The sequence below is a fragment of the Camelus bactrianus genome, chromosome 10 (genome assembly GCF_048773025.1).
Source record: "Camelus bactrianus isolate YW-2024 breed Bactrian camel chromosome 10, ASM4877302v1, whole genome shotgun sequence".
Lineage (NCBI taxonomy): Eukaryota > Metazoa > Chordata > Mammalia > Artiodactyla > Camelidae > Camelus > Camelus bactrianus.
The window spans coordinates 9,196,998-9,224,701 of record NC_133548.1 but is presented as its reverse complement, the minus strand read 5'-3'; the positions used below and the strand labels follow the sequence as shown (position 1 = coordinate 9,224,701).

Genomic DNA, 27,704 nt, shown 5'->3' with positions numbered 1-27,704 from the left:
AGAATTCAGGAAAGAAGCTGGTGTGTCCAGGTATGAATGATTCACTCATAGGACACTCGAGCTAGAAGGGACTTTTTAAGTGATATATTGTTCTACCTCTTTGTTTTATTACTGGGGAAACTGAGGTCCAGAGAGGTGAGGAGCTGGCCTAAAGGCACACTATGTGTGAAAAACAAGACTGGGCCTGAACTCAGGCCGCCCAGCTTTCATTCATGCCACCGAAAAGTCCTCTAATCTCATTGGCCCCTGGCAGAGGCCCACCCCCATTGCGCATTTGCTGGCTGATAAAAAGATGTTACTTGACTTTATTAACATTGACTCCTCTCTAGTGAAATCTCGTCTGATCATGGATTACATAGTGGTGTCTAAATTTAATCCAAATATAAATCTTTTATCACATATACTTAGGACTTAACAATACAACCTGTCCTGATGAAGACCTCTTAATGTGTTTTCAGTTAGTATCTTTGTGGTTTGGAGTACATTTTTATTGTCCCTGAGTCTATATTTCCTCTTCTATAAAATGGAAATAATAAAACCTGCCTCACAGGTGGTGCCTCACCTGTGAGATAACACATGGGAGGCACTGGCAGAGTTCCAGCCTACACTAGTTAACGGATAGTCTTTCTACTTTCTTCCCCAGAGCACAGCAGAGCTGATCAGTTGGGCTCATCATAGCATTAAGTTGGCTGAATCAGGGAGACCAAAGACAGGAAAATCTTTGAAAATAGACACCCATGGCTGTTACTAATAGCACAATGAATTAGCATGGCTGAATCAGGCTGGGGGGACATTCTCCACGGAGATTGGATGGAAGTCACCCAGTGCCTTGAAAAGTAAAGAGGACACTGTAGCGCATGGAGGTTGCTAACATTGCCAGTGCTGTAGGCATGGTTATCCAGCCCCCTCTTCCCTCCTATCCAGCTTGGGGGCATTTTCACTGGAGCAGGCAGAGAAGGAATCACCCTTCCTACCAGCTCATTGACCAAGTATCCTGGGGAGGAGGTAAGAGTTTGAAACTTCTCTCTTGGGTTAATTATCAATAAGCTTTGTGGACGGTTAACAACGTGATGTCCCCCAGGGTCGCTCAGGTAGTATCCCCTGGAGAGTACTGGGCTCTCTGGCTTCAGTCCTTTCTTGTTACCTCCCCATGGGGATCCTTAATGGCAGTGCTGGGCTTGAGTGTGGGGGAAAGGCGCTGGGAGAGACAGTCTTCCAGTTCAGGACCATTTACATGTGAAATCACTGCAGCCTGCTCCTTCTCACAACATGGTGTTGGCATGTGCATGCTTTCACTCACTCAGCAAATAGCCACTGAAGCCTACTATGTGCTGGGCGTTCAGCTAGGGGTGGAGTACACAGTAGGAGGCAAAAAGGCCTGGTCCCTGCCCTCAGGAAGTTTCCAATCTAGTGGGAAGAAAGTCGACAAACCAGTAAACAAAGTGAGACAATTGCTACGAAGGAAAGAAAACAGGGTGGTAGAGGCTAAGGTATGGCTGGGAGACGGAGAAAACTGCTCCAAGGGAGAACTTTGGAGCTGGACATGGGCAGGGGGAGAGGAAGAACATCTCGGGGCAAAGCCAGCAGTTCAGGCAAAGGTCATGAAACAAGAAAGAACTTGACTTTTCAAAATCAGAAAACAGTCATGAAGTGAGGGGTTTGGACTATCTAAGTACAATGGGAAAGGTTTCAAGCAGCAGAGTGACAGGGTCCAGTGCACGTCTTAGATGGCTCAAGCTGAGTGGAGCGGGGCCGGAGCCAGCGGGAGCTGGGAGACAGCACTCTGTGGGGGGTTCTGTGGGGGAGGGAGAGGAAGTCTGAAGGTGCTGCTGCTGCAGACAGACTCTGCGTGGGGCAGGATCTGGGAGTGAGGGGGGAAGAGCTCCCCATTCAGTTAATGTGTCTGGAACCACCATGCAGAATCTGGTATAAAAGCAGAGACTTGGCTCGTTAGACCTAACCAGGCTGCACCAGACCTCCTAAACTCTCTCATGCAGTGCCTGAGATGAGCTAGCAGCTTCTTATGACAGCTTGGAGGTCCCAGTGAGCCGAGAAGTGACAAGCGGACAAGTCAGTGCTTTGCAAGAGGCTCGCCTAGTGCTGAAAAGCAGTGGGTATGGGAATGCTGAAGACTTCTTTGATGTCCCTGTTTGTGGGATATTCAGGAATTTGGGGTTTGTTGTTTCTGATAACCTGGATGTGAGTGAATTCCACTGGCTTATTGCATCTATATACATAATGGCAGGACTTCAGGCCCTCTAGGTTACTGTGAGTAAACCTTTTTCATTCTCCTGCCCCTAAGGAACCATTTTAGACATTTCTCTCCACAATCATAACCCCTCTTAAAAGTTTAATACAAAAAAAAAAAAAGAAAAATAGGAAAAGATACAACAAAAAACAATTTAAAAGTGGGAAAAAAAGTTTAATACCATAGTTGTCTATTTACTTACTGTATGTATATCTGTGTTTATATACAGAAAGAGCAAGATTTTTTTCACCCCCTGAGAATCAGTTTTTGTCCCCTTGGGGGTGATTCTGTCCAGCTGAGAACGCAAGCTGGAGATCAAAGTCTCCCCACTTATTATGGGGCCCCAGAGAATATCTCATATGTCTCTCCAACATGTCCACTTTTACTTCCTGAAAGAACTTGCCTTGCAGCTGCCCCTGCTTAGCTAATGCTGCAGAAGACCTTGTGCTTCACGAGGTCACCCTCACACACTCCCAATAGCAGGGACTTTGAGGAGCTAAACACACTGCACCCCCTGCAAACCTGGCCGCCCCAAACCTGGCTGATGTCTCAAGTGCCTTCTCCTCTCCGCACCTTCTGTGCCTCCAGGCCGGTGGCAGCATGTGCTCCCTTCATCCCAGAGAGATCCCGTGAAAATATCCTTCAGCCAAATGAGGCAGATCTGGGCAAGACACCACTGTCTCTCCAGCTTCATGCCTGCCTCCCAGCCTCCTGAAACGTGCCCCTTGACAAGCCCTTTTATCAACTACAGACTAGCAGCCACAGCCAAATCCCAGCTGTGGCTCAGATGGTCTTCACTCCCGGTGGAGAGTTCACAGTCTGCACTTGTGGTTCTTACAGAAAAGAAACCTGAGATTGGACGGGGTCCAGCCAGAAGCAAGGTTACAGAGTGAGTGGTTCCCAGGCCACCTTTCTTTGTTCCACATGAGGAGAACAAGGAGCTTCCCCAAGTTCGTCCACACTGAGGAGCTGGCTGTGCACCTCTGTTACCTTCAGATGGGCGCACCATGCGTGAGCGGCTTGCTGCCTGCACATGCCGAGGTAAGTACAGAAAGTGACAGTGAGCATCTAGAAATGTTTATAACAATTTGATGGAGGAATTTTGTACCTATGAACTCTTAATAATTCTGGTCTTGGATATTGGGGTTTTGTTTTGTTTTGTTTTGTTTTGTTTTGCTTTCATTTATTTTTATTGTATTTTATGAAAGCATGGATCTGTGGTAGACTGGAAGTTTTTTAAAAAGAGCTAGTCCTTGCAGGGGAGTATAGCTTAGTGGTAGAGCGCATGCTTGGTATGTACAAGGTCCTGGGTTCCCCAGCACTCCCATTAAAAATAAATAAAATAAAAATAAATAAGCCTAATTATCTCCTGCCACAAAAAATAAATACATAAATAAAAATAAAAATAAAAAAGCTAGTCCTTCACCACTGATAGTTTGAAAAGCACAGCGTAGAGACTGTGCCTCCCACCTCCCACCCACTGCGGGGAGGATCTTTGATCACAGGATGAAAGGAAAAAATAACTTGTGGTTAATTGGCTGAGCGAAGTGATAGATCCCAAAGGTCTCCCTTTTAGCCCCAGGCAGACACAGCCTTAACATCATGAAGCCTGGCTCCTGGAGGATTTCTCAACCCATGGAGCCCTGTCCAGGGGAACGGCTCCCAAAGCCCGTAGGGTGTGCAGTGTGTGGTTCCGTGTGCTAAGCTGATCAGACAATTGGGAGAGCAGTTGCAATCCTAAAAATTATTTAAGTACCCCTCCTCCCGTTGTACAGATAGAGAATCCGAGACCCAGAAGAGGGCTCACATTTATTTTCCTATCTCCTGCGCCTAGGATGTTGCCTGTCACAGAGTATCTGGCAGGGTTCAAGCCGAGAAGCAGAACCCCTATGAGCCACGGAGAGTCAGGGGTTTGTCCTCGGGGTCAGGGCTCCTGCGCTGGTGGGGCTGTTTCTGTGGTCTGTGTAAGGTGTTGTCTTTGTGGCTCAGCAGGGCAAGCTCGGTAGGGAAGGTAGACACGGACTGGGGGAGACGAGGGACAGACTGGAATGGCTCTCACCACTGGCAATCTCTAGGACAAGCTAGGGCCCCGCACCCCAGAGCTGCACATACCTGGCCGAGGAGCTGGAGGAGCTGTGGGCCCAGCGGCCGCCCCACACCAGCAAGCGGGCATGAGCTGCCCGCATCTGCCCTGCTCCACCTTCAGAGCATAAAAGGGCCACGCTTCCCCTGCATTCTCCAAGTCTTGCACACATTTCTCTCTGTGGCCACCCCACCCCAGAACCCCACAGGGAGGGGAGTTCTGGAAAAGGTAGTTCATTCAGCTTAGCTAATGTGACACACTCCAAAGCCACCACCACGCTGAGAAATGCTTAATGAAAAAAAGAAATGACTTGTCCAGGGGCACACAGCAAGCAATGGAGTGGTTGCACTGGAATGTCTTCTGGCCAAGGGCGGGGCTTCCCCCCAGTTCACTTACTTCCAGAGAGGACCTGGCTGCCCAGCGTGGCACTGGGGCCACAGGCTGGCCACCCCCTGCTCTGGTGTGAGTCCCACTTCTCTGACTTCATCTCTCCTTAAAGCTCTCCCTGGAGTTTTCACAGAATCCAGCACCCCACACACCAGCTTTTACAGATTGTATGTATGTATGTACGTATGTATTTATTTCAGGAAAAGTAAGGTTTTTTTAAAATTTGTTTTTGTATTGTTTTGTTTTGATTTTTCATTGAACTATAGTTTATTTCATTTTCACAAATGTTTAACAAGCATGTAGCATGTGCCCCACGCTAAGGATTCAACTCTGAATCCTCTTCCCACAGGAACCTATTGGTCTGGTGATAGAGGTAGATGCGTTTATAATTTCCATGCTATATAGAAGAAGTGCTTTGGGAGCACAGAGAAGGGAGCTTCTGACTTAGCCACAGGGAGGCAACTCGAGAACTAAATCTTATGGTCAAGTAAGAATTGCAGGCAGAAGAGGTGGGAAGGGCACTTTGGCCAGGAGATGAGCACGGACCAAAAGCCAGGAGGACTGAGGTCACGGCTGTGCTTGGGGAACACACTACTTTCCATGGCTGCAGGACAGGACGACTAGAAGAGAGAAAAGGGCCAAGAAAGTGAGGTAGGCACCAGACCACAAAAGATCTTACCTGCTGGCTGCAGAACTCTTGCAGAAAGATGAAGATGCCAGGGTTTGGGCAGTGCCTTGGGGAGGAGGGAGGAAATACACTTCAGAGGTAATTAGAGGTGGAGTTGGGTGGAAGTGGGATCTCTCTGAGGGCTTGAGAGGGTGTAGGTTTGAATGTGGGGGCTCAGAGCAATGGCCTCTAAGGAAGACACCTCCCCTTCCTGTCAGGGACTAGGGCAGAAGGTAAGGAGATAAGGAGATATGAGGCTGGCAACCTGTTTGGTCTTGGGACAGACATCTCCTATAGGCGTGTATGCCCTTAGCGCTGCTAGTCTAAACAGGACTCCCAGATGACTCAGAAGCTGGCAGGTGATTCCTCTCAGTGGCCAGCACGGGGGCTGGGCTGGCCCCTGCTCATGGCCCCTGCTTACACTGCCCCGACTGCCTCCTTGGGTCGGCCACCTTGAAACAGGGGAAGTGGTACCTTCACCAGGAAGCAACCTATCTCTCTAAAGCAGAATCACAGATTTTTGTGATTTTCTGTGATTTGGGGAATTTAGAGATTATCTGTTCAAAACCATTTTGTTTATTTATAAGGAAGGAGAGAGCCCCAAGATGCAAAGTGAGGACAATGAACTTAGGCCTATACAGCCCTCATTTGCTGTTTTTTCTCACTGCAGTGCTCCAGTCTGCTTCACTCGGCCTCCAGTTAGAGGTGGCCGAGGACAGCTTTGTGGTGTTGGATCTTGCCATGTGTGTTTGTCTTGTTTGTTGTCGGCAAATAGATCACAGATGAAAGAGCTCTGACCTTTGATTCAGAAAACTTGAGTTTCTAGTCCTTGTTCTGCCGCTTAATTTGCCACACAGCCCTGGTCAAGTCCTTCATCCCCACTGGGACTTCGTCATCTTGGTGGTGTGATGAGGTCCTTCCAGATCTAAAAACTATGGAAACATTATGAAATAAGCAAATGCGCTTGAACTTAGTAAACTTCACAGCCGAACCAAAGGTCCCCAGTGAAGTTCTTCCTCCCAGTGGAGGATGGCTCCATCCTCTGACTTTGGCCGCCTTGTTCCGGTTGAGCCTGGCATGAACGGGCACTCAGTCAATAGCTGTTGCATGAATGAATGAATGGTTTTAGGTTTTACCACTTACCATTTAGACACTACTCTCATTGATGAGTGCCATTTGGTGGAAAGAGTGTGGGCTACAGAATCAGACAAATTCTTTCTCTGCTTATAAACTGTGGGACCTTGGGCAAGCTACTTAACCTCTCTGAGCCTTAATGTCCTTAGTGGTCCTTATAGGACTATTATGAGGATTAAAATGGATAATGGATTTAAAGGATTTAACATAGGCTTAGGAATGCTCAAGAAGTGTTCATTATCAGCACTGACAGCCAAAGAAACAAACAGTGGCCACAGCACTACAACCCTGGCACTACTGATATCATAACAGTAAAACAGTAAGAATAATACATTCCTTATATTGGGTGTAGGCTGTTCAAGTGTTTTTAGTTTTTATTGTATTTGTCTGATTTTACCTTCATAATCCTGTGAGATAGGTATTACCTCCATTTTACAGATGAGTTGACTGAGGCTCAGAGAAATAAAGTGACCTGGTCAAGGAAAGTCACATAGCCAACAGGGGCCAGAGCTTGGGCTAAAATCTGGACATTGTAATACTAGTATTCTCTGGGGTCTGGCCCATAGTCCATGCCATTGTCCTCCCCTGACCCAAATGCTTTGTAAAAATGCATGCCAGTCTAGTTACCTCCCCCCTCAAAAAAAAAATGCATGTTAGTTTTATCTGATGTGAGAATCAAAGATAAGCATATTGGGTTTTCCAAGGATTCTAAAATGAGCATCACCCATTCATTCTCACACTGGTTCCCCACCAGGTAATGTCAGCCTTTTCTTTATATGTATCGTTGTGTTCCTTCTCCTCTTCAGGTCTCCAGGAGGCTTCTTATTTTGGTATTCTAGGATTTAGTGATCTCCCCTTAGCCCATCCTTTTTTATTTTTTGATCCTCTTTCACTCTGCAGACTAATGAGGAGCATCTCTTTTGCAGTAGGACATCCATCTCCTTAGTCACTAGTTGGTCTCATGATCAGAATGACAGGGGATGTTCCTACCATGATTTTGCACAAAGATAAGAGAATCCCCACCACCTCCCCTATCGTCCTCTTTGATGACATCCTATATATATTTTTTAGCCTTTTGGGTTGGATCTCCAGGCAAAGCCAGTGTCTTCAGGGAAACTATTAATATTTGTGTGCTTTCCTTTCTCACACTATCCCTACTTAATTGACTGGACAACAAGAAATCATGGAAGGTATGAGGGCAGAAGTCCTAGTAAGAGCTGGGCCCAGGAAAATGGCACTTCAGCAGGGCACACAGTGGCTGAATGTTGGGGACCCTCAATCAGGGCAGTAGCAATGGCATCGGAATAAAAGAGGCTGATAGGAAACACTGATGGAGGTAGAATCTGTCGAACACAACTTTTTTGCAAAGATGGGAGGCAAGAGAAGTAGAAGATGTTCTAGAATTCTGAGACGAAGTGACAGGCAGAAGAGTGGAAACGTTAATAGAAATGATAATGTTAAAAGGAAGGGCTTTTGGAAGGGAAGATGACAAATTCAGTTTTATATCGGAAGCAGGGAAGGTTAGACCTAGATAGTCCCAAAGAGCACATCTGGTGAGGCCTGTCCCTTGACTCAGGGAGTTACGTTGAGTTAGTGGGACAGTTAGTTTTGTATGCATAGGAGGTAAGTGGATGTGGTTTGAGATGCAGAGTTATCCTAGATGTGGTCCCTAAAGGACAAAATATTGAGTAATAGCCAAGGACCAAGAACATTTAGGGGGAAGGGAGAAGAAGGGAAATAAATGGAGGAGATAAAAGAAGGGGCAATCTAACAGTAGAATCAAGACTGTGTATTGTCAAAGAGCCAAGGGATGTGGCATTGCCAGGGGCAAGTCATGTCAACCCACCAGATGCCTCTCAGGGGTCTGAGTGTCCGTGTCCTCATTTGCAGAGATGGAGTAATAAGGTCTACCTTAGGAATGAGATGAAGAGGGGGAAGACATTGTGCCAAGGGCTTTCATCCACTGTTTGAGAGCCCCTCGCACACCCTAACCTAATAGACCAAAGGGAGGGATTCCTATCGGTGCTAACAGAATTGGAGAAGATTGTAACAGTCCAAGAAATAAATGGAAGACAGAAAGTAGACCCAGAAAGGACTGACTGTTCACAAAATTCAACAATAAATGGGCTGTGAAAAAGGAGTGATGGCTTGAGAAAAATACAACTGTGAAGATTTTTTAAAGATAAGGGGTGAGTTGGCCATATTTATCAACCAAAGAAAGGAAGAGACAGAAGTAGCCAGGAAGAACTTTCGATTCTGGTCCTGTACCTGGGAGGTGCTCTGTGTCAGAATCATATTCTCTCTCATTGCCCCAGTGACTGCTCCCGTTGGGTGTTTTTTCCTTTCACTCTCCCTCTGATTAACCAGTCTCTACTTCTGTGATGCTACCAGTCTACAGGAGACGTCAGAGACTCCTTGTGAGGACAAGATGGAAAACCTTGCTCGCCAGCTTCTGTAGGGACGCGGGGGCATGGGCTCTATCCTTCCAGGCTCTGTCTCCCTGGGCACCTCCCTGCTCTGCCCAGCTTTCACCCACTTGGCTGGCTGGGAGGACCTGGGTTCCAAGCCACCCACACTGGTCTGTTTTGTCCCTGATAAAATGCAAGGATCACGAGGTCCTGGCAAGATCCCCAGAAAGCTGTAGTTCTTGGTACTGTTTTGGGCTGGTGGGGGGGCTGTCAGGTCCCGTGGGGTAGGAGGAAGCCATGGGAAGCTCCTCCCTCTCTGCGATCACCCCATTTCCAAAGTGACTCTGTGGTCAGATAGTTTGGGATTTTCTCCAAGGCAGCAGTCTTATCAGTCCATCCAAATAGTGAGAGTAATGAATAATAGAGGAGGAAGAGGGCAGGGGAGCCAGGCAGTGCTCCTGCGGGCTCCAGCCTTCTAAAGTTCTCCCTCCATCCAGGCTCCCTCTTGTCTCTCTGCTGAGGCACTGCAGCACCTCTGAGCTGAACTTGCTGTTGCCAGGCTCTGTCCCTGACATTCTATCCCAGCCCCAACTTGTCCCCAACATCTCTTTCTACACCCTAGATCTGGTCCTCACACATTCCTGCTTTATGAGGTTCCCTGCCTCCTCCTGAACAAAATCCTCCATCCTTAGCATAGCATGCGAGGCTTTTCCTGATTTGAATCCTGCCCAGGGCAGTTCTCACCAGAACCATCCTGCAGCCATTCCACATTGTTCTTGTATTCATTCATTCATTCATTCATTTGTGTCTTCATAAGATGATTCTCAGGGTCTACTCTGAGTAGTGCTAAGCTGGGATTGCTGGGAGCCCCACCCCCTGGGCAGTCCACACTTCTTGCTCACCCTAAACACACTCACTGCCTTTTAGGGCTTCTCACATGCCCTTTTCTCAGCCTGGGAGGCTCCTCCATGAGATAGTTCCTGGATCTTCCTTTCAGATATCACTCCTTCCTCTGAGCTCCATGACTTTTTTTTACAAATTTTCATTAAAGTTATCTATGTATTGTGTTAGTCCCCCTTTTAGAAAAATAACAATCTTGGTTACCATTTCAGTAAACTTCCAACAGGCATAAATCTCAGTGTACTCTCCCAGGTGCTTGCTTCATCCTCTCTTATCTGATGAGCGAGGCTTTTCAGTGTGGGTGTCTGTTCCCAGTCTTCAAAGCTAGAGAGGCCTCCTTCTCTCCATCTGGAACTGATACTGAGACAGAAAGGAAGGGGGCAGGACACAGCCATTAAAGGAATGACACAGCAATTAGCACAAGATGGCGAAAAAATCAACTCCCAATAGACCTGGAGATCAAAGATGGCGGGAGGTTGGACATCCAGTGGACCTTGAACTACACTGTACACATTGTAATGTATTAGCATGATGAATGGCACCCACAGGCACCATGACAGTTCTGAGGCTACCATGAAAGGTCAAAAAGAGGGCTGTGGCCCAATTGCTGGGAATCCCCAACCCCTTCCCCAAAGCAGTTGGAATAATCCTCTCACTTGTTAGCATATAAAAACTAGTGCACTGTGGCTGGAGGTCTCTCTCTCTCTCTCTCTCACCTTGTGAGACCGCCCGCACTCTGTCTATGGAATGTGTATCTCCTTATACTCTAACCACCCCCCTCCACTCCACCTCTTGGCCTTTCTCTTGCCTTCTGAGATGGCCTACACTCTAGTGTGCACCTCTGTAAACAAATCTACTTTCACTCAATAACTCACTTGCTCTTGAATTCTTTCTGTTGCCAAAGAACTGGCCTCTGTACCCTGATAGCCGAACTGAGAGTCAGAGGCAGAGTTTTGGGAGGATAGAAAAGAACAGCTTTATTGCTTTGCCTGTCAAAGGGAGTCACAGCAGGCTAATGCCTTTAAGACTGTGAGCCCCTCTTGAGGTTGGGGTCTTGAAGTTTTATAGAAAAACCGGTTGGAATAGAAAAGGTGATAACAATCAGGCTATTTTATAAGATGTTACCTTCTTTTCGTCTTGATAAGAGCTTGCTGTTGTTATGGAGGGCCTGAGGAGGGTCTGCCCATTTTCTTGAGGTTCAGTCCATGACCTTCTTTAAAGAACTCTAGGGTGAAAGGATAAGTTATTCTAAGAAAAGAATGCACAGGGAGGAGAACATGTTCATCATAAGATCAGTTTAAGTAGAAATACAGGCTTGAACAACTCAATAGCCATCTTGTTAGTTTTCATCTTGTTAGTTTCATTTCCTATGCAAAGCCAGAAACCTTCACCTGGCAGGGTGCTTCCCAGGGACTCGACCGAGACCTGGGACTTGACCATCCTCTCACGTGCCCTACATTTTCCTGTATCAATACCAGCATGATATGACAGTCCTAGAGAGGAGGCTGACCACTGTGGGGATGGCATGAAGGAGACCCAGTGTGGCCCTCCACTGCCCTGCTCCCTGCAACCAGTTGGCCAGAGATCTTCCTGACACAGGAGTGAAGGGGGCAGGTACAACCCTTGAAGGAATGACACAGCCAATTGAGGACAGGACAAACTGGTTAGAACAAAGATGGCAGAAGATTTGACTATCAGTAGACCTTGGGGCTCAGGCACACTCACACATGCCGTGACAGTTCCTAGGCTGACCATAAAAAGTAAATAGGTAGAGGGGGCAGATTCCTGGAAATCCTCTCCCCTTCCCAAAAGTAGTTGGAATAACCCCCCTACTCACGAGTATACAAAATTACTGAGTCCATAAAACCTAACAGCTCTGCACCTCATGGTCGCTCTCTATTGCCTTCTTTACTTTAAACTAAATATCTCCACACCTCTCTGTCTCTCTCCCTCTCACCTTTCTGAGATGGCCCACATTCTGCCTTTGGAGTGTGTATCTCCTAAGCTGTTTTCCCTTCGGAGTGAGACCAACTGCACTCTGTCTGTAGAGTGTGTATCTCTCTAAATAAACTTGCTTTCACTTTACCATGCCTTGCTCTTGAATGCTTTCTTGTGCTAGGCAAGAACCTATTCTCCCACAACATTCCTACCCCCCTGCTGCGTCAAGCTGCTCTCCAGCAGTTTCTACAATGCTTCCTTCCCACTGACCTCATTAGGAGAGAGGCAGTACGATGTCTGCGCCACTTGCTAACCATGCGTATTTGGCTGTTTCATCTTTCTTAAACCGCCGTCTCTCCATGTTTAAGTTAGACAGTGTGAATCCTGTTCATCTCACAGGGTTGGGGTGAGAAGCTAGTGAGCAGGGTGTATCACAACTCAGGGACCTGGAAATCATCCCACTGAAATGTGAGGGCCCCTTATTCACTCCTAACTCAGCCCCACAGCCGTCCTCACCCTCTACCTCCCTCTGTTCATCTTCACTACTAAAGGGGAGCAGAATTTGCCACCCCGAAATGTCTCTGGCATAAGGATCATTTTAAGCTGATTATTTTTAAGCAACTGCAGACACAGGAAAAGCTCAGAAAACTGAGCAAATTTACTCTTTCATAAGAGACATTCAAACGTTTAAGGGAAATCTCCGTGTATAAGGGTTATCTCCCTCAATGTACTAGGAAAGGAAGGATGACCTTACCTCTAGAAACTCTTGTACAGCAGGCAAAGACTTAAGTCTGCATAACAATCTTACCTTTGATTACTGTGCTTTTCCTCGTAACCTCCCAAAACTAACTCTCCACCCTCAACATCTTTTGTCTTCTAAGCTAAGAATGATGTTTAAGGTGAGGGCTTCCGCCATGTTGGGAATGCTCAGTTTTCCTGGGTGTCGCCCATGTATATAGGAGGTATTCATATTATTAAATTTTGTTTGTTTGTTTTTCTCCTGTTACTCTGTCTTATATCAATTTAATTGTTAGATCAGCCGAAGACTATAGAAGGGTAGAGGAAAAGCTTTTCCTCCCCAACAGTAGGCATACTTGGCAGGTTAAACCTCACTGGGTGAACACTGCTTGCTCCAGGATTTCTGGGACAGACCTAAGACTGCCATCAAAAGCTGGCAGAACATAAAGGAAAGTTTTATTCTTTGATCAAAGAATGGAGAGGTGTTAGCTTGTGTTCTAGAACCCCCGCTGAGCTGAGGTGTCGGTGCAGCCATCTGGCACCAGGAAGTCTGGTCTGAAGCTCTGGGGACAAGGCCTCTGCACACGGTACCCTGTGAGCAAGTGACACTAGACTAAGCAAAAAGGAAAAGGAAAAAAAAAAATTAGACTTTATTTTGTTACCCAGGTTCTAGTTTTATTTCCTGAGAATTGTTAACAGGCTTTGTTGGAGACAGAGGAAGAGAGTAAATAAAAAATAACTTTCAAGCTTTAAAAAGAAAAAAAAAAAAGCTGGCAGAATGTAAGAATTCTTACCACATCAGTCTTGAAGATCTCTTCTCTGCCTGCAGGGTCTGATGGAAGTGAGCATGGTGAGGGTCCTTTTCTTTATGTAACTTTAGGTTAGCAAGAGAAAATATTTTTGGAATTAAATCCTTGGCGCTAATGAGTTTGGTAAAAATTTGTTATGAATACTCATTTCCTGTTGACCCCTTTCCTCCCAGAGATGATCATTGTTTTCTTTTGTCTCCATCATCTATGTCCTGAGAGCTTGGCTTTTTGATCAGTGAGAATATTCTCTCAGGACTCTGCCAACAGGAGGGTGCACGGACCGCCATGCACCTAGTGGGCGGCCATATATGCTATGGAGCCAATAAGCCAGTTGGTCAGAAGCTCAGGTAACAACCTAGGCTTGCAGCTGACCTCGCAATATTCTTTGTCCACTGTACCAGCTCTCAGGGGATTTTGTCATACAGGGTCCTGGTCTATATGAGGATTTTGTCCTCTCAACCTTTGTTGCTTTGTTAGTGCTGGAAAAATCCCCTTCCAGTAGTGCCTGCCTGATGTCACAGATTAGCAGTTCTTTAACTAGGGGCACCCCACTTTCTCTTGGGCAACTGGAGGTACAGTTTTCACCACACCGTTCTTACCAGCTGTAGCAAAAAAGGCCTTTGACTTCTTAGACTATCTTTGAGAGTGAACCTTCTGGATTGTGTGAGGGCTGCATTTTTCTTTTCTTCACTCTCTTATAGAACGTCTCTTGCATCCTTGGTTAAGCCATAAAAAGGCTTATTGCTTTGAGTTGCTATTTGAATTGGCGCTATTTAAAAGAAAGAAAAAACTATTTTAGAGGGCTCTCATCCTAAACAGTTCTCATTAGTACCTCTGGAAAGACCAAGTTAAAAAATGGATACAAATAAATATAATGACTAGCCTTAGTGACTCCCTTAACAAAATGACAGGACAAAAATTACACTTGGAACACAAATTAATCTCCACATCCAAAGAGCATGCCATCTTCTGGCACACCTGCTTGTTTTGTGTCTAAGAACTGTGGTCCTAGAAGTTGTAGATATCTACAAAAATGGGGAAATCTTACTAAGCTTGTGTATGTCCTAGGGACTTGGCTAACTTTCAGGTTGGGAGCTCCAAAATAGGGCTGGACAGAAATGTGGGTTGCACCACATTTGCAGCTAGAAATGGCTGCACAGAAATTGTAGGTTAAACCCTATCTGTGGCTAGAGTCCTACCAAATTGCTGCTAGCCCTCAGGGAAATTATAGCCTAGAATTACAATGGCCATTATCCCAATAAGATCAGATCATCTGGGAAGTGCACTTAAAAGCAAGGGCTTCCAAATCAAACAGAATGGGATATCCATTTTAATTGGTATGTGGAAGCCTCCCAAAATAGCTTCACTGAAAGATTTGTTGTAAAAGGCTAAGGAAAAAAGTAAAGATAAGAGGTACCTAAAGCAAAAGTCTGTAAGATTGACAATTCCTACTGCTCTTCTCTACCCTCCTTTATTTGAGTACTCATTCTAGTCATCTTTTGTCTGAAATGCCTTTCCACTCTGAAGAGACTATTAAACAATTAGCTTTTAAAACAAAACCAATGCAGGTAAACAGATGTGGGGCGTGACGAGGGCTGTGTCCCAGGTCTTGGTGGAGCCCCTGGGATGTGCCCTGTCAGGTGTGGATCCTTGGCTTCATTCAGGAAAGAATTCAAGTGCAAGCTACAGTTGAGTAAAGGTAGATTTATTTAGAGAGATACATACTGCATAGAGCGTAAGGCAAGAGAAAGACAAGGGAAGAGGTGTGGGAATTGGGTGCTTAGGTTAAAGTAAAAGTAGGTACACACTCCATAGACAGAGTGCGGGCAATCTCCAAAGAGGAGGGAGTGAAAAGGGCCATTAGGCGTGGTGTTGTCAGTTTTTATGGGATTGGTAGCTTCACATGCTTCACACACAGTTGGGACCATTCCAACGGCCCTGGAGAAGGGGCTGGGATTCTCAGGAATTGGGTCACCACCCATTCTTTGGCCTATTGTGGTCTGCCTTGGGCTGTCATGGAGGCCGCGGGCATGTTACAATGAGCAGATACGCTCAAGATCTACTAGAAGCCAAACCTCCCACCAACTTAATCCTCAAGGCCAACTAGGAGTTGAATCTTCCACCATTTTGGTTTTAATTGCTGTCATTCATTGAGTGGCTGTGCCCTGTCCCCTTCCATCCTGTTCAAAGCCATTTGAGGTTGCAGGTGACCTTCCTCAGATACCTTTCACTCCTTGGTCAAGGGCTGAACTAAGGGCCATAGTTAAAGAATTTCTTAAACCCCTGAAGAATCCTGAAAAAAATTTTTAAGTGGATTACCTCCTGAGATTAGCCATTAAATAAAAATGAGGAAAAAAATAAGATGGGAGGCTGAACTCATGATGATAGATGATATTCAGACCCTGATGGGGATTTCTTTTAGGCCTTCTCCCCTAAACTAAATATACCTAGAGGAAAAGAAATAACACTCCAACACAGAGAGGTGGATGGGTGTAACAGTCCTCTCATGTCGCTTAGGCAACAACACAATTCTTTGAGGAACTGGAAACAACTGTCTTTGCCAAGCAAACCTCTATGAGGCTAGAGAGGTAAGTCTAGAGGTAATTCAAAACCCTACAAGCTCACAACCTCCCTTTTCATCTCAAAATGCCTGCAGATATTGGGACACTGGAAACTGAATTGTCCTGCACTTAAGATAAAGAAGAGGGGAGGCTATAGCTAGCTCAGTGGTAGAGCACATGCTTAGCATGCATAAGGTCCTGGGTTTGATCCTCAGTACCTCCATTAAACATACAAACAAATAAATAAATAAACAAACAAATATATAAACCTAATTACCATGCCCTCCCCCCAAAAAAGATAAAGGAAAAACCTAAATCGACATAGTAACAACACTAAAGCTCTGATAATAAGCAAATATGGCCCCCAAATTCCATCTTACAGAAAACTTGTGTTCTTTTTCTGTGCCTTTGTTTTTTGTTTGTTTGTTTGTTTTCTGTGCCTTTGTGATGTGGATTTCTACACACCCCCCACCCCATTCTCTCAGACCTCAGAGAGAATATTCTTTGAAATGCATACTTTAAAGAGATGTTTCTTATCAAAAGTTAAAAAAGAAAAAGAAGTATTTGGAAATTAGGCAAATGAAACATCCTCACAAATATTCATAACTATGAGGCCTTTGTGTCTGACTATACGTTTATGTGTGTCTATATTCCTATGTTGTAGATGTGTGACATATTTCTAACTTCAGATGACAATGCCAAAATTAATGTGTAAAAAAGCTCATTTTAGTTGGCTTGAAGGCAAACACTCACTAAGGATCAGGTATTCTAAAATTCTCAGAAATATAGAAACTAACCCATATTAATTTCAGGTTCATGTGATTTGAGAAAATAGTATTAAAGCAAATTTAAGTTTGTGGCTTAATTAAAATTGGAATGCCTTCAGAGTTATCAGCATGGAATATAATGAAGATAAACAACTTTTATACTACCTGGGTTTGTTAGTCAAATAAGGTTGTGGGTTTATTAGTTAAATAAGTTCATGTTATTTCTGTTACAAAATTTGTCAGCTAGAAAAATAAATTGGGATGATAGTTGACTGTCTAATGTCTCATGAAGTTTTCATCATTCTTAAGAACAAGTAAATCAAATAGATGAAAGTTGGATAAAAAGGTTTTGAGATGAATTCTTGAGCATTATATTTGTATAGTATGTGTACTTAAAAATGGCTTCCAAAATTTTTTTGGTAACTTGAAGCTTTGGAGTTTTGCTAAGTTGAGTTAAATAGTGGAAAATTTTCAAATATCTAGATCATTTCTAATACAATAAAGTATTGAGCATTAATTACTGAACATAGGCTTACTAACTTTTGTTTTCTTTTTTCAGAAAAACTAAAAATATTTGGGTCCATTAGTAAACATATTTCAAACACTGAAGACTTGAACTATGTGGAAGCATATGTCTCTAGAAATTATAAAATGTAATCATAAGTTTGTCAATCTAAAAAATACTGGTGTAACATCCAGTTCACAATTGCTTACTTCTTAGCCTTCATTAGAAATTAAGGGTTTCTAAGAGGTAAAACAAAATCTAATATATGTGATTGAAGCTGCTAGAAATAACAAGGGCAACATCTCTGTATGCAAGGAAAGTAAGATGTGTGTTTTCAGTGAAAGAAGACACAAAGAATTAAAGTGTAGTTTGTTAAGGGCAAAGAAAGTAATCTTGTCCTAAAGAGAGGCTTGGAAAGAGGGAAAACTTAGGACAAAATCTGAATGTAAAAAAGAAAGTTGTAGAAGGTTTATGGAAAAGGAATATTTGAAAAGGAATTTTACGTGTGCTCAGGACTAGCTAGGAATCGAGTAAACTGAATTAAGTAAATGAGTTTCAATATCAAAACTACACTGATGTAAAAGTGAAATTTGATTTTCTCTTTGTTGAAAGGACAAAGTTTTCTTGAACGATTGTTTTCTTGGACTATTGGTCTGCTTTTGATAAGAGATGGTAAAAGGTTTTGTTTATCTTTAAAAGTAATCTGCCTAGAAAACAAGAATTCTGTAGTTAGCCAAAATATTTTCCTGTGTTATCAGGTCTTTGTTTACTTAAGTAAACCTAGTCCCCTTGATATTAAAATAGCTAAGTTTTGCTTAGAACTACGCTAACCATCTATGTTTGCCTATGAAGTCTTTAATTGTCACTCTGGTTAAATGGATAACTAAGTATTGTTTCACAGTGACCTATAATCCTATTTGACCACGTGTTTTCAAACATTTTTGATATTTTTGACAAACTTTCCAAAAATCAAATTCTAAATAAAGGCTAAATCTGAAATTTTCCAGAGGGTCCCTGGAATATCTCAAAAGATTTGTTAAGTAAGTAATACGAAGCCTTCTTTATGGTGTGTCTGTATAGGTATATATAATAAGTATTCTAGAAATTATGTGGAATTTCTGGAAATCTGATATATCCTGGTGTGTTATCAGTCATAATTGCAGCTATTATCTTAAAATGTTGTATGTTATAGAAATAACCAAATTTTCTTGTCAATTCTATTATAACAAACTCTCATCAGATCTTTAATAATTGACATTTTAAAGTCTTTTGTCATTTACAGAGTTATCATTTTACCCAGATGCTTTAACAAAAATGTTCCTGCAGAGGTATATCATTTTCAAGGAGACTCATGGAAAGGATTTTTGACAAATACAAGTTCATGATAACCTTAAGATCATAAAACTGACCTGGGTAGGAATTTACAGAACTCTAAGGAAAAACTGGATTCATAAAACTTCTAACAAAAGATTGAAATCAATAAGAAGTAATAGCATGGAACTGAATGAACTGATAAGAATGATTATAATTTTTGTGATTTGTTTTATTGCTGATTCTCTAATATTTTGTTTTTCCAGATTTAAGGAAAAATTTTTTCTCTTAAGCTATCTATGGTTATAGCAATTTGGTAAAATATATCTTTGTGAACAAAGATGAAACATTTATCTTTTTCTCCCTACTTGATCCCTCCAGAACTCAGAAACTCTTAGGAGTATTATTTTCATGACAATATAGTTATTTGCATAAGTTCAGTAAGAATCTATTCTCCTTGTAACAGGACATAACAGGAAATGTTGAGTATATTCCAAAGCTTTGACTTGAATGTCATATTTGAGAGAGATGTGACTAGACATCTTCAAGGAACTAAGGTTGGCTTTACGGAGTGAAAAAAGCCTCTTGGGAAAATCGGCTTGGTACCTTGTTTACAAGATTACCAGCAAACTTACCAGGTGAATAGGAAAGGTCACTTCCTGGCAGGTACAGGAATCTCAGGATGTTTTGGGGACCTTGAAAAGAGTAATTCACTCAAACCTACAGATATTGCAAATGAGTCTGAGTCTGATGGGGTTGAGCTAAAATGACAAAACAGTCAGTTATTTTACCAGCAAAATGGGTTAGTATGGGAAGAGCAAAGAATTTTAATTTGGGACATAAAACCAATGGCAAATCACAAGTAAGTCAGGAGAACAAAGGAGAGAGAGGACCATTCTTCTATAGAGGAGAAGGAGGAGTTGGGAAAGGCTATTAAAATAGAAAGTTTATTGAAGGAAACTGGGAATTTGAGGGTAGTGGCTTTTTATTGGCTGAGTTATGAGTCTATCATTGCCCAGCAAGGAGAAATTCTTCCTTCCTCCTGCTGGGGAGTAAGTAGTAACTTTCTTTATGTTGGAGAAACAAAAGCACTTCCTGTTGCATCTGCAATTGACATTCATTGGTGAGACATGACAGCTCTCTCTTCTGGCCTCCCAACTCCCAATTTTTTAAACTTTTTTTTCCTTAATTTAAGTATAGTTTATTTACAATGTTGTGTTAGTTTCTGGTGCACAGCATAGTGATTCAGATATATCTATAGATATATATAGGTGTAGATATAGATATCTTTTTTCACTATAAGTTATTATAAGCTATTGAATATAGTTCCCTGTGCTATATAGTAGGACCTTGGTGTTTATCTATTGTATATACAGTAGTATGTATCTGCTAATCCTGAACTCCTAGTTTATCCCTCCCCCCTACCCTTTTCCCCTTTGGTAACCATAAGTGTGTTTCTATGTCTGTGAGTCTGTTTCTGTTTTGTAAATAAGTTCATTTGTGTCATTTTTGTAGATTCCACATATAAGTGATATCATGATATTTGTGTTTCTCTGTCTGACTTACTTCACTTAGTATGAGACTTTCTAAATCCATTCATGTTGCTGCAAATGGCATTATTTCATTCTTTTTTATGGCTGAGTAGTATTCTATTATATATAAACACCACAACTTCTTTATCCAATAGTCTGTTGATGGACATTTAGGTTGCTTCCATGTCTTGGCTAGTGTCAATAGTGCTGCTATGAACATTGGGGCCAATTCCATTTTAAGTGAGGTTTCTGTTTATTAATTTCAAAATGGCAGGCCCTTGGCTTGGCTTGGCTTCTTGACCTCTAGAGGCCGTTAAAAGTTCAATCTGAAGATTCCTTCTAAAAGTTCCAGCAAAGCAGATTTTAAAGAGCCTATATTATCAATTGCTATTCTTGCTGCATTTATATAAATAACCTGGCCAAATTTAATAAGATTAGACTTGTTTTGCAAACAAATTAGTGTTAATTTGGCTGTCTTTGGTAGAAATTAGTGTGATTTTAAAGAGGAAAGCTATGTTTCAATAGCACATCTTAGTGGATATTAGATTCTAGTGGTGTTCACTGTCTTTGAAATTTTATTTACTTGTAAACTGAACTAGATTCTGAATTCTTCTAGTTTCCTCCAGTATCTGGTTATGCCTCTCCAAAGTAACATTTTCAACTTTCCCCTACCCTTTTGACTTGGAACACTGAGAACAAAAGCTGCTCTTATCCCGAAAGCCCTACAAACAGAATGTGAATGACTTGATATAAATTTCAGAGAAATCACAGCAGCTCATGTTTAGACAATCTTCTTTGTGCTTGTTGCCTATCTGGCCACTCAGAAATGCTCCATGGGCCACCAGTACGCCCAATGACATCATCAGAGACATTCAAACTGCAAATCAGGAAAATCTTTCAGACTGCCACTGCCTGCCCTCACTCCATCTGAAGCTTTGAGTCTGACATCTAGAAGCCATGTGAGCTCCCACTGGCAGCTCTCAGGACTCAGATGCTGGGTTTATAATTTGCTTCAACCACCTTTGTTTTTGTTTTGCTTCTATAGAAATTCCTCTTATTAAATACCTGATTTCCTGCATAATATGGTCTAACTTTGGAAGCCCAGCTGCATCACCTGCCTCCTGAAATGAGACAGCGGTGTTAATGGACCTCGCCAAGCCTCACCATTGGGAAACTGGTTCAATGAGATATGGAGCAATCTATCTGGATTGTGAAACATCTTGGGGAATTTTCAAAGGCGGCACTGTAGAGGAGCAGAACTTACCACCACAAAATAAATCTTTGGCATAAGGGTTATTTTAGGCTGATGATTTTTAAGAAACTGCAGGCAGTGAGAAGCCCTGAAAACTGAGTAGACATTACCCTTTTGTAAGAGGTATTCACATATATAGGGGAAATCTCCATTTGTACCAGGAAGAGGCCTTATCTCTAGAAATTCTTTTTTTTTTTCCAGTGGAAGTACTGGGAATTGAATCTAGGACTTCGTGCATGCTAAGCATGCACTCTACCACTGAGCTATACCCTCTACCCTAGAAACACTTATCAACGCATGAGACAAGGAGTTACTGCACAAAAACCTAACCTTGTTTGAGAAGGAAAAGCTGGGCTGGGCTAACAAGATAACTCATAAATCTAAGTGTAGCAAGTGACAGTTTACTGATCTAAGTTCTGCTGGGCTAACTCATAAATCTGAAGTTTAGTGTCAGTTTACTGGGCTAACAAACTAACTCGTAAATCCAAGCTCAACAAGTGTCAGTAACGTGATCTGTTCCTAATAGATAAGTTCCAGTGTACTGATTCCTTGGTTTTGCTGTTCAAGCCTTATTGGCTAATAGCCCCAAGCTTGTAATTAACCCTCTAAAACCCCATGCACACGTCTCGGAGGTGCTCAGAGCTTTGGAGCAAAAGCCCCTCTGAGCCCGCCGGCGTAATAAATCTGAGTACTCCAACCCTCCGAGTGGTGCTTGTTTCTTGGCTGGCCTGTCATTTCCCTAACAGTTTACTGCAGTTTTCCAGGCAACCTCCCTGGCTCTCTATCCCCAACATCTTTTGTTTTTAACTGAAAATGGTATTTAAATGGAAAGGCTTCTGCCATTTTGCAATTTGGTGGGACAGGTAGTTACTCAGTTTTTCTGGGTGTCTCCCATGCAAACAGGAGGTATACATGCTATTAAATGTTTGTTTTTTCCACCGGTTAATGTCTTCTATCAGTTTAATCACTAGACCAGCCAAAAACCTAGGCAAGTAGAGAAATTCAGCCTTCTGAATGCAGGATTTCAGGCAGTCCCTTGGCTAGGTCGCTGTTCCTAAGCAGCTCCATCCCCCTTGGTCTGGGCTCTTGCACAGCTCTAGCCTTTAGATTTCCCCATCTTTATTTCCTAGAGTCTGTACAACACCACTGAACAGTTAACCACAGGAGGTCCTATATTGCTGCCATGTCACCTTTCCCAACTAGGCTGTGAAATTCCTGAGTCCAGGGCAAGAACTGAGACAGGAAGGGGGCAGTGCACAGCCATTCAAGGAATAATACAGCAATTAACATCAAAATGGTGGAAGATTCAATCCCCAGCAGGCCTTGAGGCTCAAGATGGTGGGAGATATGACTTCTGGTAGACCCTGAGCTTCATTATATGCCCACTGTAATAGATTAACATGGTGAATAACATGCCGACAGTCCCAAGGCTAGCCATAAAAGGTTACAGAGTGGGAAGTGGCCAAATTTCTAGGAATCACAGCCCCCTCCCTAGGATAGTTAGACTAGTCCTTCCACTTACTAGCATATGAAGTCACTGAGCCCATAAAAACTGGCAACATGGTGCCTCGTGGCTGCCATCTCTTTCTCTCTCCCAGTTTGGAGACAGTCCGCACTCTGTCTATGGAGTGTGTACCTACTTTTACTTTAACCTGAGCACCCAATTCCCACACCTCTTTCCTTGTCTTTCTCTTGCCTTACGCTCTATGCAGCATGTATCTCTCTAAATATATCTACCTTTACTCAATTGTGGCTCACACTTGAATTCTTTCCTGGGCAAAGCCAAGGACCCACACCTGGTGGGGCATGTCCCAGAGGAGGTAAACAGGGGGAAATCCCATACATCCAAATGTTCCTGATCCTATACCAAAAACCCTGGTCTAAGGAACTCCTGCTGGATATTCCTGGCCCGTGTCCCCTCAAAGCATCTCCCACTGTGAAGGAAAAGCTGGGCTGGTCTAACAAGGTAACTCACAAGTCTAGGAAAGTGAAGGGGATGCTGGGCTGGGCTGGCAGGATAACTCACAAATCTAAGTATTGGAATACTGATCTGAGTTCTGCTGGACTAACTTGTAAATCTAGGTTAATTAGTGTTGGTTTGCTGTTCATGTTTTTTGCTAGCCAGCTGGATTTTCAAAGATATATATCTGGCTTTGGAATGTTGGTTTGCTGCCTCCCTGCCTCCACTTTTGTGATAATGATGCTGCTAAAGCTGTTCCATGCCTATTGGCCAAATACCCCAAGCTTGTACTTTACCCTATAAAACCTCATGCGCACGTCTTGGAGGTGCTCAGAGCTTCAGAGCAGAAGCCCCTCTGAGCCCACCAGCATAATACATCTGAGTACTCCAACCTTCCGAATGGTGCTTGTTTCTTGGCTGGCCTGTCATTTCCATAACACCACAGGAGCTCAGTGTTCTAGATGACCCTCTTATGCATCCAGTTCCTCAAGGTCCACAGCCAGAAGTTCCTACTTCCCCCAACTCTGAGGGGGAACAGTCTTCCCCAGCATCTCCCTCACCAGAGGAAAGTCCTGCCAGTGCTACTCCAAGTGGGGCCACCTGCCAACCTCCTGCTACCAAACTCTGCCCCTTGAGGGAAGTGCCAGCTGGTGTTGGAGGAACAATCAGAGTTCACTTCCCCTTTTCTATGACTGATTGGGCTACTTGCAAAGAGAAATTTGGGCATTTCTCCAAGGACCCCAGTAGGTTCATGGAGGAATTTGCCAGGCTGACAATGGCCTCTGCGCTTACCTGGGGGGACCTACAGGTCCTCCTTCAACCTGCTGCACTTTCGAGGAAAAAAGCTGGATCCTCGGTGCAGCTTGGGTGTATGCCAATGAACTGGCTGCCTGTGACCAGGGATGTATAATCTCCCTTACTGGGGGGATGCAATCCCTGACCAAGACCCCCACTGGAACTACCACCAGGGAGGTAGAGGGCTTGAATGCAGAAACCGTATGGTAACTTGCCTCATAGAGGGGATGAAAAAATGTGTTGTTAAGCCTGTCAATTATGACAAAGTCAGGGAAGTAACACAGGGAAAAGATGAGAATCCAGCCCTCTTCCAGGGCCGCTTAGTGGAGGCCCTTAAAAAGTATGCTAATGTTAACCCCCAAACCCCTGAGGGGGAAGTCCTGGTAAACACCCATTTTATCACTCAGTCGGGCCCCAGACATCAGGAGACAATTACAGAAGGCAGCTCTGGGACCACAGGCCCTCAGGGATCAGCTCGTGGAGCTGGCATTCGGAGTATTTAACAATAGAGACAGGGATGGGGAGGCAAGAAGGATCCAGGGACAACAGCGAAAGGCACAATTCCTAGCGGCTGCCCTAAGCCATGCGCCACCTCAGGGTTACCCTCTTTCAAGAAGACCCATGGCAAAGACAGGATCCAGGATGCCTGGATCAGATCCACTGTCTTGCCAAAAAGGGACCTGTTTTAAGTGTGGCCAGGAGGGCCACTGGAGGAATGAATGCCCTATGTTTGAAAAAGGTCCACGGGGACCCTGCCCGATATGCAAACAAAAAGGCCACTGGAAATGGGACTGCCCCCAGTCCTGAAGGGGGCTTGGGGCTCCCAAACCAATGATGGCCGAGATGACTGAAGACTGATGGGGCCCGAGGCCCTCAGTGTCTCTCACAGGACACCTGGTCACTTCTCTGGAGGAGCCTCGGGTAACCCTTGACATGCAGGTAGAAAGGTTGTTTTCTTATTAGATATGGGAGTCACCTACTCTGTGCTAACTGATTTCCCTGGACCTTTGTCCCCCAGTCCTGTGTAATAATGAGGATCAATGGGAAGCCCCAAACCAAGCGATTCACACACACACACACCGCTTAGCTGCCTGCTAGAAAATTTTACCTTTGCACATCAGTTTCTGCTCATGCCTAAGTGCCCCATCCCCTTGTTGGGAAGGGATTTACTCACTAAATTCCAGACAGTAATACAATTTGGACACCCTCATGAAGAAGGCACTCACCAAGAAAAAGGACTGCTCTGGGCCTTGGGAACCCACTTCAATACTAAATCAGGGGAGATCTCCCTTCCACCTCATATTGTTTCTCAAGTAAACCCTGCTGTCTGGGACACAGAGGTCCCTGGCAAGGCTACTAACGTGCCCCCAGTTCAGATCTCATTAAAGCCAAATACTAATTACCCATGGAGGAGATAGTATCCCTTGAGGCCTGAGACCCAATGAGGTATCCAGCCTTTGATAACCAGGTTCTTAAAATATGGGCTGTTACCACCCTGCCAATCTCCATGTAATACTCCTATCCTGCCCATCAAAAAGCAAAATGGAGAATACTGGTTTGTTCAAGACCTCAGGGCAGTTAATGAGGCAGTGGTACCAATTCACCCAATAGTCCCTAATCCATACTTTATTGACCCAGGTCCCAGAAAATGCAACTTGGTTCACAGTGCTAGATCTAAAGGATGGTTTCTTTTGCATTCCTCTGCATCCAGACTCCCAATACGTCTTTGCCTTTGAGGGGACAGATCCAGACACTCGTAGTGTTTCTCAGCTAACCTGGACTGTGCTGCCCCAAGGCTTCAGGGACAGCCCTCACTTGTTCAGAAATGCATCAGAAAAAGAGTTGAGAGAATTAAGATTGACCAATGGCTCTCTCTTACAGTATGTGAATGATCTCTTAATTTGTAGCCCCACTAGAGAGGATTCAAATAAAAACACTACTCAGGTTCTCAGCTTCCTAGGGGAAGGAGGATATCGAGTCTCTCCCCACATGGCCCAGGTTTCCATGCAGCAGGTTAAGTACCCGGGATATATGCTCTGCCCTGGGACCAGAGCTCTAGCCCAAGACGGAGAGGAAGCTATTAGGACCCTTCAACCCCCAGACTAAGAAGCAACTGAGGGCCTTTCTGGGGGTGGCGGGATCTGGCAGGACCTGGATTCCTGGATTTGGGCTTATTGCAAAGCCTCTTTATGAGGCCCTAAAAAGGGGTGACCACGGACCCCTAAATTGGGACAAAAATTGTCAACAGGCATTTCTACCTTTAAAACAGAAACTAGGAACTGTGCCTGCACTGGGTCTTCCAAACTTAGAAAAACCTTTTATGCTCTATGTAGCTGAGAGGCAAGGAGGAGCTTTGGGCATCCTCACCCAGAAGCTCTGGGGCCTGCCTAGACTAATAGCTTATTTCTCAAAACAACTTCATCAGGTGGCCACAGGGTGGCCAGGATGTCTTAGGGCAGTAGCTGCCACTGCTCTGTTAGTAGATGAGGCCAATAAGCTTACCCTGGGGCAGCCACTGGAAGTTCTAACCACCCACTAGGTACAAGGAGTCTTAGAGACTGAAGGACACCCCTGGCTGACAGGTGGGTGACTACTTAAATACCAAGCCCTCCTACTTGATTCCCCAGACAGAACTCTTAAAGTTTGTCAGGTTTTTAGTCCAGCCACTCTAGTGCCGGATCCCCATCCCAGGAATCCCTTATTCACTCCTGTGTGGAGACTATTGAACAAGTTTACTCCAGCTGGCCAGATCTCAGGGGTGAGCCCCTGTCCAGTCCCGAAGCAGAATGGTTTACAGATGGAAGCAGCTTTATACATAACGGAACAAGGCGAGCTGGTTACGCTATAGTAAACCTATAAACAGTCGTTGAGTCTGGAGCTCTACCCTCCCAGACTTCTGCGCAAAAGGCTGAACTAAGAGCACTCCAATTAGGAAAAGGTTTAAGAATCAACCCCCTTCTAGCATACATAAATAAGTAAGCCTAGTTACTACACCCCCTCAAGAAAAAAAAAAAAAAAAAAGAATCAATACCTATACTGACTCTAAATATGGATTCCTCATGTCACTTGCCCATGCTGCCGTATGGAAAGAAAGGGGACTGCTAACAGCCATTGGGTCCCCTATGAAACACCAGGCAGAAATTCTAAAACTCCTAGAAGCAGTCCAGCTTCCCAAAGAGGTTGCAGTTACACACTGCAGGGGTCACCAAAAGGGTGAATCTTCCCTTATGAAGGGAAACGCCCTCGCAGGCAAGGCTGCCAAAGCTGTAGCCAGAGAATAGCCGGTCTCACAAGCTGCAGGTCTCCCACCTGAGGACCAGCCTCTCCCAACGGCACCGTCCTATACACCTGAAGAGGTCGAATAGGCTAAACTCAGAGGGCTAGAGAAGAATTTCTCAGGGAGGCTGATGAAAGATAATAAGCTTCTCATTCCTGGGGACAAACAATGGAAAATAATTAAGCATCTCCACGAGTCCACCAACCTAGGGTGGGACTCCATGCTCAGACTAATTTCTCAAGTGTTCCCAGGTAAGGGACTGTCCCAAATGGTTAAAAAGGTCACTAGGGCCTGTGAACTCTGTGCCCGCAATGACCCAGGGAGCCACCCTATACCCTCACCCCTACTCTGGCCCACACAACATCGGGGAACTTACCCAAGGGAAGACTGGCAAATGGGCTGCCCTCTTGTAAGTGATAGAAATACCTGTTG

General features: G+C 44.2%; 2 long non-coding RNA genes across 6 annotated transcripts in view; one reads left to right on the top strand and one right to left on the bottom strand.

Moving 5' to 3' along the window:
• The window catches only part of LOC105070111 (uncharacterized), a 71,827-nt gene that overhangs the window by 37,946 nt on the left and 6,177 nt on the right, over window positions 1-27,704 (top strand). For 4 of the 5 annotated variants that reach the window (XR_012509569.1, XR_012509570.1, XR_012509568.1 and 1 more), the window contains 2 exons: window positions 3,089-3,289; window positions 21,034-21,937. This is a non-coding gene — a long non-coding RNA (uncharacterized LOC105070111). Of the gene's footprint in view, window positions 1-3,088; window positions 3,290-21,033; window positions 21,938-27,704 lie in introns of those variants that run through there. The other variant, XR_012509571.1, reaches the window with a different exon arrangement.
• Window positions 3,142-15,795, bottom strand: LOC123617245 (uncharacterized). The gene is made up of 7 exons (XR_006725380.2): window positions 13,912-15,795; window positions 13,298-13,377; window positions 10,953-11,052; window positions 10,032-10,187; window positions 6,184-6,317; window positions 5,398-5,452; window positions 3,142-3,275 (listed from the first exon to the last, which is right to left on the bottom strand). It is a non-coding gene; the product is annotated as an uncharacterized LOC123617245 (long non-coding RNA).